The sequence below is a fragment of the Gouania willdenowi genome, chromosome 12 (assembly GCF_900634775.1).
Source record: "Gouania willdenowi chromosome 12, fGouWil2.1, whole genome shotgun sequence".
Lineage (NCBI taxonomy): Eukaryota > Metazoa > Chordata > Actinopteri > Blenniiformes > Gobiesocidae > Gouania > Gouania willdenowi.
Window position 1 is genome coordinate 9,109,144 of NC_041055.1, and position 16,285 is coordinate 9,125,428.

Genomic DNA, 16,285 nt, shown 5'->3' on the forward strand with positions numbered 1-16,285 from the left:
AGCTGACTTTTTACAAAATGTGGAATAACAAGGGAGGGAGGAAACAACTCTTTCAACTTTGGCCTGAATGAGGCTAAAGGGATGTATATCACTGTAGCAAAACCAGTAGAAAGCGATTTGTTTTTCATCATACCTCCCCTTTAAAGGGGACATATCATGCTAAATCCACTTTTTTAGCCCTTAAATGCATTTTGTTGTATATTTAGAGTGCTTAGAAGTACAGAAAAAATCAAATTAGTCTCTTCAGGTGCTCCGTAGATATCTTTATATTCTGTTTTGCAAATATTTTTCAATCTGTTTCGATTTTTCTATTCTCTATTACGTTTTTTGAACTATTACATCACAGTAATTGCAGCAGAACTGCCAAATTAGTATATCAACTCCAGGTCCAACACTTCGAGCAATCCGCCATTTTTATTTCTCGCTTTTATTTTGTAGTCCAAGCGCAAGGATGCAGAAGTTGCGAGAGGATAAGTCAAAATGTTCGGTTGTTGGATGTAGTAACCCACACGCTTCATTACACCGTCTCCCAGCATCAGAACCTTTTCAAAGTGCCTGGTTGAGTTTTATTTTTCACAGAAATGTACCCACATCTGTGGGTAAGGTCATTTTTGTGTGTGTGAAGCACTTCAAGGATGACTGCTTCAGCAACCTCCGCCAGTATAAAGAAGGATTTGCAGAAAGACTTTGTCTGATTGAGGGTTCAATTCCTTCTATCTTTGGAGACGACGAACAGAGCACTTCGGTTAGCTGTAAATAACGCTAAAAAGTGTGATGATAAGACGTCCCTGTCATTGTTTTGTTAGCATTAGCAGTTGCACCGTCTTCATATGTTAGCGCTGTGTGCTCGTTTTAGATCCTTGATGATATGGCCTACGTGATTTAATTTAAGTCTAAAGTTTTCATTAGTCATTTCATTTTGCCGTTTTTGTCTTTGAAAAGACTGTATTAAAATGCATTTCGTGATGTTAGCTTGGCGCTAGCGTTAGCTCGGTGCTTGTGTTAGCTCACTTGTTAGGGTTCTGCAGGTTCATCATCTTCATTTTCATCTCGCTCCGCTGGGTCCAACTCTGGCTCGAACATGTAAGGCTGGATGGACAAGTCTTCTGTTGTTGACATTTTGTAAATAACCTCTGAATAAAAAGTTTATGCGCCGCTCCATAGCCGTATCTCTTCTATCAAACTACAAAAATGGCCGAGCAGGGTGGAGTTGAACCGAGTGTCACCTGAAGAGGGGGCGGGGTATGGAGTGTCTCATTTGCATTTAAAGAGACCGCACCAAAATGAGTTGCTCTCAGAAGCACATCAGAAAAGGGGTAGAAAAGGGGCCTGTGGAGCTATAATAATGAGGAATTCAGACCCAAGCATTGCAGTTCCGCTTTATATAGACCACAACTGTATGATTTATATGTAAAAAGGAAGGATTTAAAACCATGATATGTCCCCTTTAATGCATTTTAGGTTTTTTTTTTTTTTTTATGCATGTTTTGTTTTATTTGATGGGCTAATATATATGAAAAACTTTGTTGCGCTCTTTTTTGAAAAACAAAGGCTACTGGAATATCTAAAAATGTCAGAATATTCAATAAACATTTACTTTCTTTAAAAAAACATGTCTAAAAATGTATTCTAGGCTATCAATTTTTATAGTGAGAAACTTAACAACCCCATTCGATATTCGGCCAAGCGTTTATATTTCATTTGGCTTCAGCTGCAAATTTTCATACCTTTGTTTGCTTCATTTCTTCACCAGTCTCACAGTGAATGAAGCTGTTACAGCGCCACAAAGGGTCAGTGGCCAGAAGGCGCATTACACCCGTAGTGGTTTAGCACTTCCATAGAGAATGAATGGGAAACGGTTTAGGGCTGTTTATAGGCCAGGGTTTGATTTCTGGCCAATGCGACAATGTTACAACTGAACTGTTACTGTGTTTGTTTAAAAAAAAAAGAGAAAAAAAAACTCAAGTCTTTGATCTTGAGTCAAGTCTTCAGTAGCAATGAGCATTCATTAACCAAATATTCAGTGTCTTTTACAACAACCAGATTAATAGAAATGATGCCAGCTTTGATTTAATAACTAACTTCAATAAGCATTTTAACACTCTGGAACTGCGTACGATATGAGCATATTTGTTATAATGCTAAAGCACAAGTCCTCGTTAGTATAGTGGTCAGTATCCCCGCCTGTCACGCGGGAGACCGGGGTTCAATTCCCCGACGGGGAGAGCAATTACCTTTTCTCTTTACGGTACTATTTTTCAGGAAGTCATTGTACCTGTTAAAACATAATATGCTTCATTCAAATCAGTAAAAAACACATTTTTAGTTGGCAACATGCTAAAATCTCTTATCTAGAAAAAAAAAGCTGGAAAAAGTTAACTCACTGACTGTGAGAAATGCTATTTAAATAAAACATTTTTATTCCAAGATTATTCCACTATGCTACTGAAAAATCACAAACACAATGTTCAATTCCCCAACAGGGAACTTTTTTCTGGAACTTGTGTTAGCTCACTTGTTAGCATATTTGTTATAATGCTAAAACACAAGTCCTCGTTAGTATAGTGGTCAGTATCCCCGCCTGTCACGCGGGAGACCGGGGTTCAATTCCCCGACGGGGAGAGAATTTTTTTTTCTCCTCCCTCTCTCCTTTTTTATGGTACTGTTTTTCAATAAGTCTTTGCGATGTACATTTTTAACAGTGACGTGCCGTCAGGGTAGGCAAGGTAGGCAGTGCCTACCCAAGGGTGAATTCATTTTTTTTTAAATTATATAATTATAAATTATTTATTTTTCCATTTCCAATAGCCTACAGTACCTATAAGTTTGAGTGTCTGCATTTTGTGCGTTTCATAGCCCAAATTACTAAACAGCGCTATTTCTTGGAACAGCTGCACAGTCTTTTTTTTTCACTCCGCTGTAAGGCAGACGGAGGCCACGCCCCCTCCCAAAGGCACATTGCTCTTCTGCCTCCATTCCCATTGCGTGTTTTTACGTGTTCGCGCATGCGCAGTCAGGTCCCCAAGTTGACAACCAATGACGATAAATAATTGTTAGTTGTAGCTCTATTTAATGGTGATTGTTCTAAATGTAAAAATCATAAAAAATGATGGTGTCCATATTGTGACCTACTGTAATATAGTAGGTCACAATGTGTACACCAGCATTCATTACACCGTCTCCCAGCATCAGAACCTTTTCGAAGTACCTGGTTGAGTTTTATTTTTCACAGAAATGTATCCACATCAGTTTAAAAATTTGCAAAATAGTGACTTGTACCTGCAAGTCTACTGTATAAAAATGGAGAAGATTTAGGATGTCAAACTGTGTCCTGGTGCACAAAATCCTTAATAGTTTAGCTGTATGTTCAATGCAGCCAGAACTAAGACAAATATAATACACAACTTCAATTAACTCACAAAAACACAAACACACACACGTAAGAATGTGCGATATATCGTCATTCACGATATATCGTCAAAAACATTCTCACCGATAAGAATGTCCATGTCTGAAATTAGAGAGGGCCACGGGCCATTTGTCCCTCAATTTAGCCAGGATTACCCCTAAAAACCTTGTTCCACAGTCCAAAACTGCCCGTTTGTTGTCAAATGTGTTATTAAATTCAAGTTAATTCAAGACGCAAGATACTGTTTTATTTCTTGATGTAAATTTATTTTATTTTAAACTATTTTTAAGTTTCCATTTACATGATCAATATAAATCACATCAAATTAAGTCAAACATTATTCTATATAATTTTAACTGTATGTAATTTAATACACTGCATTCATTGTCTTCATTCAGAAGGTATTTTTTTGGGTCCAGGATGACTTTAATCCAGGTGAAATTAGGTAAAATGGTTCCTTGTAGAGTAAAGGTTGCAGACCCCTGACCAGGGGATGAAGGTTAGGAGACCCCAATATAAGAGCTGGACCCTCTGAATTTAATTCCATGGGGTGAAGCAATGCAGATGCTAAGTTGGTTATGTTACAGTTAACTTAATTCAAGTACCGCATTTCTGCAAAATAAAAAAAAAAAAAAAAACAAATTACATGTAACCTGTTATGATTTGCTGTTATTAAAAAAAAAAGTTACATATACTTTAAAAATTATATAAAAGAAATTACCTGTTATTACAACCGCTGCTTGTTCCAGAAAAACTTAATATTGATACTAAAACATTTAGCAAATATATCTCGAGTCACTGCCAATCTTTACTTCATACAAAACTATGGTACGCCAGTTAAGTCAACTATTCATTAGCATGCATGACTATGCTGTACACTCTCCCCACCGCTGCTCAAAAAAAAGGTGCGACCAAATTCTGTGCTGGTGCGACCAACTGAGAAAGTTAGTCGGACCAGTGCCACAACTGGAAAAGTTAGTGTAGAGCCCTGTCAGTCAAATTTTATGCAGCCCCTAAAGTAAATGTACAAAATCAACAAAGATCATGTGGCCCTCTGTGATAAAAGCTGCCTACCTCTAATCGACATTGTTCACAAACCAACATTTTCAAATGTGTTCTCTTTAGTATGCTTTATTATGCTATAATTTTTATTTAATTTATTTAATATTTTATTCTCAAGCTGGTAAGAACTAAATAGTGTGTTGTAATAAATGTGTTTGGGTTTTCTTTTTCTTTAAACTAATTTTTGTATTTTTTCGTGTATTCTTCTGTAATGCATGTTTTTTTGGAGTCATGTGTATTTTTGTATCTTTCGGTTGTGTTTTTGTGCATTGTTTGTATTATTGTTTTTTGTTGCCATTGTAGTGTGAATATGGAGTCATTTTGTGTATTTTTCTATCTTTTTAGTGTAGTTTTGTGCATTTATGTTGTCATTTTATGTATTTTGAGTCATTTTCATATTTTTGTTATTGTTTGGTGTAATTTTCTATAATGTATATTTTTTTGAGTCATTGTGTATATTTTCGTGCATTTCTGTTGCCGTTTTGTGTACTTTTTGTATAAATATTGTTTAGTTTTATTTCACTAATTTAGTATAATTTATATAAATACCTTATGTGTGGTGAGGGCGTCTTTTAAGATGTGTGTGTGTGTGTGTGTGTGTGTGACTCGCTCCTGATTGCCGAGTGGAACTCTCCCAATCTCACACACGCACGTGCATCAAACGCAAGCATGCACATGATCTGTCACAGGTTGTTGAGAGAAAAAAAAAGAATGTACAATGTAAATAGCAGTGAATTGCCTTAATGTATGAAATTTCAACAACATCTAGATGTTAAAATCCAGCGTTGTATGTATGTATATATATATATATATATAAAACTTGCTGGGTTTTTTTATTTTTTTATCTAGGAGTAAGGAAAAAACATTGTTGCATTGGCCGGGAATCAAACCCGGGCCTATAAACAGATGCATCGAAATGAAAATTTGTGGCCGAAGCCAAATTTTGATAAAAATCAAAAGAACACCAAAATCCAAAGTGAAAACATTTAAAATCAACAGTAAAATCATTAAATCAACAACAACATGACCAAAAATCTCCATCTCAGTCATAAGCAGTAGTGAAAAAGAGTGCCTTTAAATTGGATTTTAAAATGTTCACATTGGATGCTCACTTCACTCTGCTGGCAGGGTGTTCCATTTTTGTTGTCCATTTACGCTCAGCTCTTTTACAATCAGATTTCAAATTCTGCATTACCTCAGTCTTGCTTTGTAGAGATGGAATTGCATAAAGGTTTGATATAACGTGAGAAAAAAAAAAGTGTTTTTTATCTGGGAGTGGATAACTGTCTTCTGCAAAAGACACTAGGTGTCAAATAAAGTGAAAATGTTGTTGCATTGGCCGGGAATCGAACCCGGGCCTCCCGCGCGGCCGCCGAGGATTGTTTAGCTAAACAGCCCTAAACCGTTTCCCATTCATTCTCTATGGTAGTGCTAAACCACTACGGCTGTAATGTGCCTTCTGGCCACTAACGCTCTGTGGCGCTGTAACATTCAGACTGTCCAACAAAGGTAAGTGACTTTTTGACACATCATGGTTGTAAGCTTGTAAGATTGGATTGATAGTGGGATTTGATTTCATGTTTAAGATGTGGAGGTTTTAAAGTCCAATGAAAGATTATTTATTCATTATTACAATAGTATTAGGCAATATAAAAAGGCATATTACATATGGCCTTTTAACAAAAATCATACTGATAGGTAACACTAAATAAATACATTCATATTTTATATTGTATATTTTATCGAGGTTAAACATGTTTGTAGAGATTTCTGTATATTCTAGTGGTTCCCAAACTGGGGTACTAGGACAGGGGTCTGCAACTTGTGGCTCTGTGACTCTTTTGCCATGGCTCCCTATAGCGATAAGAAAATATTAAAATAATGAATTGTTATTTCTTACAGAGGGTGTTAATGTTAAATGACTGACACTAAATAAAATCATGATAAAACAATTTGTCAACCTTGTAACATGAGTTACTGTATACTTCAATCATTTACTGATGAATGCTTTTTGTAATCCGGTTTTCTTTCCGTCCTTGTAACCCCCTCCGTGCCTACAGTGAAGAGACCTGTGCCCCTTCTTCCTGAGCTGCAGTTTCTGGTGAAAGAGCTTGATAGTCACCAGTTAACTGAGAGGACTGGCTCAGCACAAGGTGTGTATCAGAGGCTGATTTTCATATTCAGTTTTATTTTCTCCTTAACAATGACTGTGGCCATTATGACTATTATAAGTTGCTGTACGTTAGTGGGAACAAATATAGTAATAAAGTGAATCAATAAATGATGCAACGTAAAGTAAATAGAGTTGATTGGTTTTCATTGAACATATATACATTGATCTTTTCAGGAACCCTCCCACCTTCTGAGACCTCCTCTGCATTTCATACACGAGCCAACACACAGATGTTTTCATAAATCTTTGTTACTGTGCCTCAAATGTGTCCTTTACTATACTGTCTATAATACCCAATGTCAGGGCAAAAATTGTTAGTTATGTTTATTAACATATTTACTCATAGACCTTATTCTTTTTAAGGCTTTAAGTTGAGACTTTTCATTTCTGCTGTCTCATGTTTTCTGCTCTCTTCTCGAGGTCAGCTTCCCAAAACACATCTTATCCCTCAGACACAGAGGCATCACACACTCACATGCCTACACACACTCACATAGTCACACATACACACCCAATACACATCCATTCATACACACAAACACCATACACGCACACACCTCCAACACTCACGACAATCAGGAGATACCAGAGAACTGATTGTTTTGACCTAAAGAAGAAACTGTCTCTTTTCACCCTCTTCTTTCACCTCCTCTCTGTCCTCTTTATCTCCTGGGGGGAGGAGGGCGGGGGAATATATGTGATGAGTTAGAACTGTGGGCCACTCGATCATCGGACGTCCGCCCGGGGCGGTCACTAATTTTGTCCATCTTTGTACTCCTTTTTATTTAGTTTTATAATAAACCTTTTTTATAAAATCATCAATGCCTCACCTGGACTCCATCATTCAACCAGAGCAATAAATCAAGTCTCCAAATGAGATCAACCGCAAATTTGCCGTGACACCCAATATCGTCCTTGACTGTGCCTATAATAAGAAAAATAAAGTGTGTACATATTATAACATTTTGTTTTTCATCCTTGTTCTCTCAGCTGGTCCTTCTGTTGTTGTTCTCCCACTGACACGCAGACCAGACCCTCATACACCTGAGACACCACACAGTAAGATGTTTTTTATGACTATTCTGAAGATGTAACTGTGGTCAAAATATGTTTTAAGTTATTATATAATCTGTTATGATAATAAAAGATGTGAAAATGACAACACGTTTGTTCCGTCAGCTGGACCTTCTGCTGCTGTTCCTCCACCAACACGCAGATCAGCAGCAACAAAAACCCAGACAGACAAACAAATGTCTCTCGTGTGGGCAGCTATAACCCCTCTACCAAAGTGACGGATCATCAGTTCATCACTTTTATCAACAAGGGCCCATTAGATACTTCTATTGCTCCACAAAGGTGTTTAAAGCCTATTCTGCAGAGGGCCTCACAAATCCTAGAATGGCCTTTGAAGAGTTTGCACAGACTGACTTCAGCTAACAAAGTGCAGAGTGGAGGAAAAAGCTGACAAGAAGAGGAAACTCCCGGACCCTCAACTTCAAGGAAGAATGTGCCGATTCTGTCGCACAGAGCTAAAGCAGGGCCCAAACAGCAAACATGTACGCACAGGGTTTCCAGGAGTGGCAGGAAAATACATTTACTGCCCACCTATAAGTCCTCGCCTTATTTAAAGACAGAGGCATGACGAAGGAAATGACATGGATGGAATTTCAAACCTCAGCATTCTATGGCATGGAAAAGGAGAGGTGGGCAGCAGAGGGAAAGAAATAGCAATGTTGACTTTAATGTATACACTTTAATACATTTCATATTTTAATCATCTACTGTTCTCATATTGCACTATTTTGTTGCTCCATCCATTCTTTTCAGTTACATACACATTTCAATCAGTTATTGTTTTGTTTGAGATGGTCTCCCCAGACAATGAATGTTTTTTTACCCAAAATGCCAGATTGTATTCAAAACTCAAACTATGGTACAATTGGTGCATGATACTAATGCAGGTGTAGTGTCAGGTTTGTAAATTGTGTACCGATTAATTTAATAGATTTTGTCGTTATTTCCTTGTGTGTGTGTGTGTATATATATATATATATATATATATATATATATATATATATATATAATTGATATTGTTGTTTTTTTGAGGATTAAATTCAATTGAACTGTATTTATATAGTGCAAATTACAACAAAGTCATCTCAAAGTGCTTAACAAAAAAATAAATAAATAAATAAAGACCATTGTAAGAAAGAAAGAACCCAACAAGATCCACATGAACAAACATTTGTATATTAAAACTGATTGTTATTACTCATAAACTTATTTTTATACTTGCTTGTTTATAGTCCCTCTTCTTTTGCTCAGTATTCTTCTTGCTGCACCACGTTACCGCAACTTATGCCCAGTCCCATTGCTTTGCAGCAGCTATAATTTCCATAGTTATCCTGTTCTTGTTTTAGCTTTTAATACTGAAGGCTCATGTTTGAGTATTTTTAATAAAACACTGATTTTAAGTAAAGAACTTGTTTCACTTGATTTCATCTTCAAAGCACTGGTCAGCTTATTTTCAATATGAATAATAGGTCAAATAGGTTGTTTTTAATTGATTTCTGAATGCAACAGAAAATTAATCTTGATTACAGATAGGATTTTTGCAGTGTAATATTACATATTAGAACTACATTTGGAAAAGTAACAAGCAGCTCAGCACCATTGACAGGAAAAGTAAAATTGGTGTTTACGGTGTTTATCAATCACAGAGTGTCATAACACATAGAGTTCCCCGGTTTTCCAAGTTTCATTGCAAAGGTTGTTGACATCAACAAAGGTACGTGTTAAAAATGGAATTTTAAATGAATTTATGCTGAACTGACACTTTCAAATTGATCTAGTATCGCATTTTCTTTGAGTTAAATGAATTAGGCAAAGTCACTGTACTGTAGATCAGGTGTAACAAAAACTAAATAAATAACAAAATATGTATGTTGTTTTTCTTTTCTTTTTGTATTGTGAGTATTTTAGTTTATAAATACCTGTCATTCATATTCATTTGTTGTTATACTGTAAAAGATATTTGCACACATGGTTACAATTATTAAAATCTCATTCATGCTTGTTTCATCTCGTCTTTTCAGATGTAAATTAATAAATGTTTTTCTGGTCAGCATTCGTAATATTTATTCAGTAGCCTACATACAGTATTAGTCTGTTCAGTAGCCTCTATCATGATCAGTTTTTGAGGAAAAAAAAACCAAAAAAACTAATAATGAAACATGAAATTATCATGAAACTCTGTACTTTTGTTTCAGATAAATTCCTATAACACAGTTATATATAGCATCTCCATTCATAACTAGCCCACAATCACAAGACAGCTTCACAAATTGAAAGTAACATGGTCCTTTGAAGTGTAGTTATGTGTGTAGAAGTAGTAGTAGTAAATCTAGTGAAGGTGGAGAAAGCATCCGATGAAAAATGTTTCGAAAACCTAAAACAAAAAAAGAACTGATGTTTCCGCCCGGTTTCGAACCGGGGACCTTTCGCGTGTGAGGCGAACGTGATAACCACTACACTACGGAAACCCATGGCAACATTTTTCATATAATATTGAGGTAAATCTGCTGAAGGTGGAGAAAGCGTCTGTGGAGGCTAAATCACCATAGTTACAGGCTAGCTGTAGAGGCTAAATCACCACAGTTACAGGTTAGCTGTAGAGGCTAAATCACCACAGTTACAGGTTAGCTGTAGAGGCTAAATCACCACAGTTACAGGTTAGCTGTAGAGGCTAAATCACCACAGTTACAGGTTAGCTGTAGAGGCTAAATCACCACAGTTACAGGTTAGCTGTAGAGGCTACATAACCATAGTTACAGGGTAGCTGTAGAGGCTAAATCACCACAGTTACAGGTTAGCTGTAGAGGCTAAATCACCACAGTTACAGGTTAGCTGTAGAGGCTACATAACCATAGTTACAGGGTAGCTGTAGAGGCTACATAACCATAGTTACAGGGTAGCTGTAGAGGCTAAATCACCACAGTTACAGGTTAGCTGTAGAGGCTAAATCACCACAGTTACAGGTTAGCTGTAGAGGCTACATAACCATAGTTACAGGGTAGCTGTAGAGGCTAAATCACCAGTTACAGGTTCGCTGTAGGGGCTACATAACCATAGTTACAGGGTAGCTGTAGAGGCTAAATCACCACAGTTACAGGTTAGCTGTAGAGGCTACATAACCATAGTTACAGGGTAGCTGTAGAGGCTAAATCACCAGTTACAGGTTAGCTGTAGGGGCTACATAACCATAGTTACAGGGTAGCTGTAGAGGCTAAATCACCACAGTTACAGGTTAGCTGTAGAGGCTACATAACCATAGTTACAGGGTAGCTGTAGAGGCTAAATCACCAGTTACATGTTAGCTGTAGAGGCTACATAACCATAGTTACAGGTTACAATAATATCTCCTCGTTAGTATAGTGGTCAGTATCCCCGCCTGTCACGCGGGAGACCGGGGTTCAATTCCCCGACGGGGAGAGCAATTACCTTTTCTCTTTACGGTACTATTTTTCAGGAAGTCATTGTACCTGTTAAAACATAATATGCCTCATTCAAATCAGTAAAAAACACATTTTTAGTTGGCAACATGCTAAAATCTCTTATCTAGAAAAAAAAAAGCTGGAAAAAGTTAACATGTTACTGACTGTGAGAAATGCAAATAATATAAAACATTTTTATTCTATGATTATTCCACTATGCTACTGAAAAATCACAAACACAATGTTCAATTCCCCGACAGGGAACTTTTTTCAAAAGTTATAAAACATATTTGTTTGGATTACCTTTCCAGGAACTAAGCTTGTTTTAGTCTGATTCAGTCTGCCATGTAAATTATATTTTTGCAAATGCAATTTAAAATTCTGCAAAATGGTGACTTGTACCTGCAAGTCTACTGTATAAAAATGGAGAAGATTTAGGATGTCAAATTGTGTCCTGGTGCACAAAATCCTTAATGGTTTAGCTCTATACTCCATACGAGTTCAATCAGATGTGATAATCGTTCTTGGGTTTTAAGTTAACAGCCATTTATTAACACGTCTTCATATGTTCAATGCAGCCAGAACTAAGAAAAATATAATACACAACTTCAATTAACTCATGAAAACACAAACACACACGCAAGAATGTGCGATATATCGTCATTCACGATATATCGTCAAAAACATTCTCACCGATAAGAATATGTCATCCCACAAAAGAAACGATAAATGCCCATGTCTGAAATTAGAGAGGGCCACGGGCCATTTGTCCCTCATTTTAGCCAGGATTACACATAAAAACCTTGTTCCACATATAGTGGGGGCTTAAGTACAGTTGTCAATTATGGCCAAATGAGTGTGTGTTTGATGGTTGGATGTACAAAGTGGTGTACATTCTCTGTACTCTGTAGTGTTATGAAGGGGTATATGTGTGGGTGCGAAGTAAAATAGTCTGTTGTAATAAATGTGTTTGGGTTTTCTTTTTACCCATTTTTGTATTTTTTCCTTTGGTGTATTCTTCTGTAATGTATGTTTTTTGGTGTCATGTGTATTTTTGTATCTTTCGGTTGTGTTTTTGTGCATTGTGTTATTGTTTATGTTTCCATTGTAGAGTGATTATGGAGTCATTTTATGTATTTTGTATCTTTTTTAATGTAATGTTTGTATATTTTTGTGCATTTCTGTTGTCGTTTTGTGTACTTTTTGTATAAATAGTCTAATTTTTTGTTACTAGTACAGTGCCCGTCGGAAGTATGCATTTATGTGGGAGCATAAGGGGTATATTTGCGGGTGCCAAGTATGGGTGCAATTTTCCTGGTTTAATTCTATGGGATATGAGCATGATAGATGTGTTTGTTTTTTTGTTTTTTTTTTTTAACTCACTTTTATATTTTTTTGTTTGGTGTATTTGTCTGTATTGTATGTTTTTTGGAGTCATTATGTGTATTTTTGTATCTTTCTGTTGTGTTTTTGTGCATTATTTGTATAATTATTGTTTTTGTTGCCATTGTAGTGATTCTGGAATAATTTTGTGTATTTTTTGGATAAATATTGCTTAGTTTCTGTTTTATTTTACTCATTTAGTATATTTTTATTATAAATACTGTGTGTGTGTGTGTCTACATCCATCTCCTCCGTGTGTGTCTACGTCCATCTACTCCGTGCATGCGCATCAGCCGTGTGCGTGTCTACATCCATCTCCTCCATGCACGCGCGTCAGCCGTGTGTGTCTACATCCGACTCCGTGAACGCGCATCAAATAAATAAATACCTTGTGTGTTCCCGTGAATGTTTGAGACGCTGATAAAACTCCATAGACATTGTAGCGCAAATCAGAAAAGTAACAAAACTGCGCAAAACAAAACATAAAGCTCCAAACTACATGAGTGAGTAAGTAAATTAAAGTATTATCTACAATTCAGCTGTCTTTTTTTAAAAAAAAAAACAAAAATCATTTTTTTACCTTTGAACCGAGCAGTCAGATCTTAGCTTCCATGCACGGCACCACAGAGAATCCGCAGTTTTCCAGATGGAGAATTGAACAGGTTGGGAAAGGTGTCTCTAAAAGACTCACCAGTGGCTGACGGTTTCAAACGTTCTATTCAGAGAGTTCCCGTGTTTCGGTCTAAACTATCTTCTTCTCTATCATGTGTTTACAGCTGCTTAGCTGTGTGCGCAGCGATTGGCCCTGGCCGCACACGTGACTCTTGCTCTTACTCTTGAGCTGTGCAGTGAAGATGGTGCGCTAGCGCCCCCTCACACCCTGAGGTCAAAAGTTGAATAGGTTTCATTTCTGGGCCGTCCAGAAGTGAAATAAAATTAAAATAAACATTTTTAAATGACCAAATTACTCCAAAAATAACAGATACACACACTCTGGGCATTTGGAACCCGTCGACCGAGTTTCAGGTCCAACTCGCTCAGCGTCGGGGAGATATTTGCTCCACACACACACACACACACAAACACCTTGCTTTTTAAGTTAGATATTTTACTAATTTTGTATAATTTTATTATAAATACCTTGTGTGTGGTGAGGGGGTCTTTAGAGATGTGTGTGTAACTCGCTCCTGATTGCCATGTGGGACTCTCCCAATCTCAAACACGCACGCGCATTACCGCGAGCATGCACATGATCCATCACAGGTTGTTGAGAGAAAAAAATATAAATAAATAAAACGGACCCGGAAATACCACGAAAAATACACGTTTTGCAACACCAAATAAGTCACAACTGTCTCTCTAAAGGGCTCTGTGTGCTTTCAGCATGTGAACTCTCTATCACACACGCACAAGCATCAGCCATGTGTGGTTACATTATAGCTGTTAGCATCTTAACACATAGAATAATGTAAAACACTTACCCTTGCACAGAACAAACGATAATCGTTGTGGACCCACCCGCTCACACAAATGTTAACATTCCTCTGTCTGAAGTATGGCCGCTGCGCACAGTTAATGGAGACGGAGGAGGAAGTGAAGTCTTTGACCCGCGATTTAAAGAAAGTTTGGGATCACGGGAATAATTTTAATTAACCATGAAATGTTAACTTAAATAACTTTTAGCAGTACAAAAACGTTTTTAATATTCGTTTTTATTTTTGATCTTCTTTATTAAACCCAAACAAACTGCGACACAGTGACGGGTGACCCGGAACCGGAAGTAGTGCGCCCAATACCGAGCAGTCGTCTTGAAATTGGCGAGGTTGAATAAACACCTCGCCGGGGAGACACTCTTTTTCTGTTGCACTTTTTAATGTTATAAATAGCATTGAATTGCCTCATGTATGAAATTTCAACAGCATCTAGATCAGTCATTCCCAAAGGCGGGGTCCTGACCCACAAGTGGGTCGCGGGAGATTTTGTATGGGTCGCCAAGTTGAGCACTATTTTTCAGTGTTGATTAAAATTTATATGTGTTATTCATCTATTAGCTGCACGAGGGAGCTCGTCGTTTTCTTCTTCTGCTTTTTTTTTTTTTTTTTGTTCTTTAGCTGCGCCAGAGCTCTGCGCTCTGCACTGCACCTGAAGAGTCGGCAACCAGCCATAAAAATGGATACTTGGCTAATTAAGAAGAAAAAGCCAGCTAAAGACCAGGCTAACACTGCCAACAGCCAAAATACCGTCCCCGAGGGAAGCCAGCTTGAAAAAAAAACCCCGAACCGACCCTTCGATGGCAAATAGACAGGTTTAGCCAAAGAACATATCGTAGCTAATGTTAGCAAAGCTACTTCAAGTGAAAGACGCCATAATGATGAAGAATGTGAGGAAAGCGGAACCTGTGTCCGCTTTCGACCTGACACCGGAGCAGGTAGTACTTTTGAGGATTTGGGAGAACAGCCTCCAAATAAGAAAAGAAAAACAAGACCAAGGCCATATAAAGACTACTCTCTGAAATATGGTTTTGTTAATTATTCCAAAACGAACCAAGAAGCTCGACCCATGTGTGTTATATGCAGCGAAAAACTCGCAAATGAGAGTTTAAAACCAACTAAACTAAAAAGACATTTGGAAACACTTCACTTCGACTTGGCAAAGAAACCTCTGGATTTCTTTCAAAGGAAGGCACAGGAGATTGAATCATCAGCTGAGCTTCTCCGTAGAAATGTGACTTTAAATGACAAAGCCCAGCTAGCATCATACATGGTTTCTAACTGTGTGGCCAATGAGAAGCAGCCCCATACTGCTGCAGAAAAAATAATTCTGCCTGCCGCAATAGACATGGTTAGCACAGTTATTGATGAAAAAACCGCACAAAGATTAAAATGCATCCCCCTGAGTAACAACACTGTTTCCCGAAGGATAAATGACATTTCAAACAACCTTGAGGAACAGCTTATAAAAAGATTGAAGGCGGCAGGAGAATTTTCAATCCAGCTGGATGAAAGCACCGACGTCTCGGACTGCGCAACTTTGTTGGTATACGTAAGGTATGTGTGGGAAACCGAATTTGTGGAGGATTTATTATGTTGCTTGAATATTCCTACCGGAATGAAAGGTGAACAGATATTTTCTGTACTGAACAACTACGTGGTTACAAAGTGCGGGCTGAGCTGGGCCAACTGTAAAGGCATAACGAGTGACAGGGCTGCAAATATGACGGGCAGAAACAGCGGAGTTGTGAAAAGAATCAAGGTGAAGACATCGTGTGGAATCACTGTTTCATTCACCGCCAGGCTTTGGCATGCAAAGGAATACCCCCCGAGCTTGACAAAACATTGAAAGAAGTAATTCGTGTTGTGAACTTTATTAAAGGCAGCGCGCTCAACAGTCGGCTTTTTGATCAGCTGTGCGCCGGCATGGGGGCGGACCACACCCATTTATTGTTTCATACTGAAGTGCGCTGGCTCTCCAAAGGTAGAGTCCTCACAAGAATATATGAACAGAGAAATGAAATTCATGCTTTTCTCCTTGAGAAAAAGTCTTCACTTGCAGAGCTGTTCACTGAAGAATGGCTTTTTACAATGTCATATCTGGCGGATATCTTTTCATCTCTCAATGAGCTATGTTTGAAACTGCAAGGACAGAATGATGATGTTTTCCAAAACTGGAAACACATTCTCACCTTTCAAAAGTCTCTGAAGCTGTGGCTTGCACGATTCAGAAGTCCAAAACCCAGCCACTACATGTTCCCTACTGTGTTACAGC

At 37.7% G+C, this 16,285-nt stretch overlaps 4 non-coding genes across 4 annotated transcripts; 3 read left to right on the forward strand and 1 right to left on the reverse strand.

Moving 5' to 3' along the window:
* Nucleotides 1-2,153: 2,153 nt before the first annotated feature.
* trnad-guc (transfer RNA aspartic acid (anticodon GUC)) lies at nucleotides 2,154-2,225 on the forward strand. Its single transcript has one exon. It is a non-coding gene; the product is annotated as a tRNA-Asp (tRNA).
* A 325-nt stretch (nucleotides 2,226-2,550) lies between these two features.
* Nucleotides 2,551-2,622, forward strand: trnad-guc (transfer RNA aspartic acid (anticodon GUC)). Its single transcript has one exon. It is a non-coding gene; the product is annotated as a tRNA-Asp (tRNA).
* Nucleotides 2,623-10,113: 7,491 nt separating this feature from the next.
* On the reverse strand, nucleotides 10,114-10,186 carry trnav-cac (transfer RNA valine (anticodon CAC)). Its single transcript has one exon. It is a non-coding gene; the product is annotated as a tRNA-Val (tRNA).
* Nucleotides 10,187-11,063: 877 nt separating this feature from the next.
* trnad-guc (transfer RNA aspartic acid (anticodon GUC)) lies at nucleotides 11,064-11,135 on the forward strand. Its single transcript has one exon. It is a non-coding gene; the product is annotated as a tRNA-Asp (tRNA).
* The last annotated feature ends 5,150 nt before the right edge of the window (nucleotides 11,136-16,285 follow it).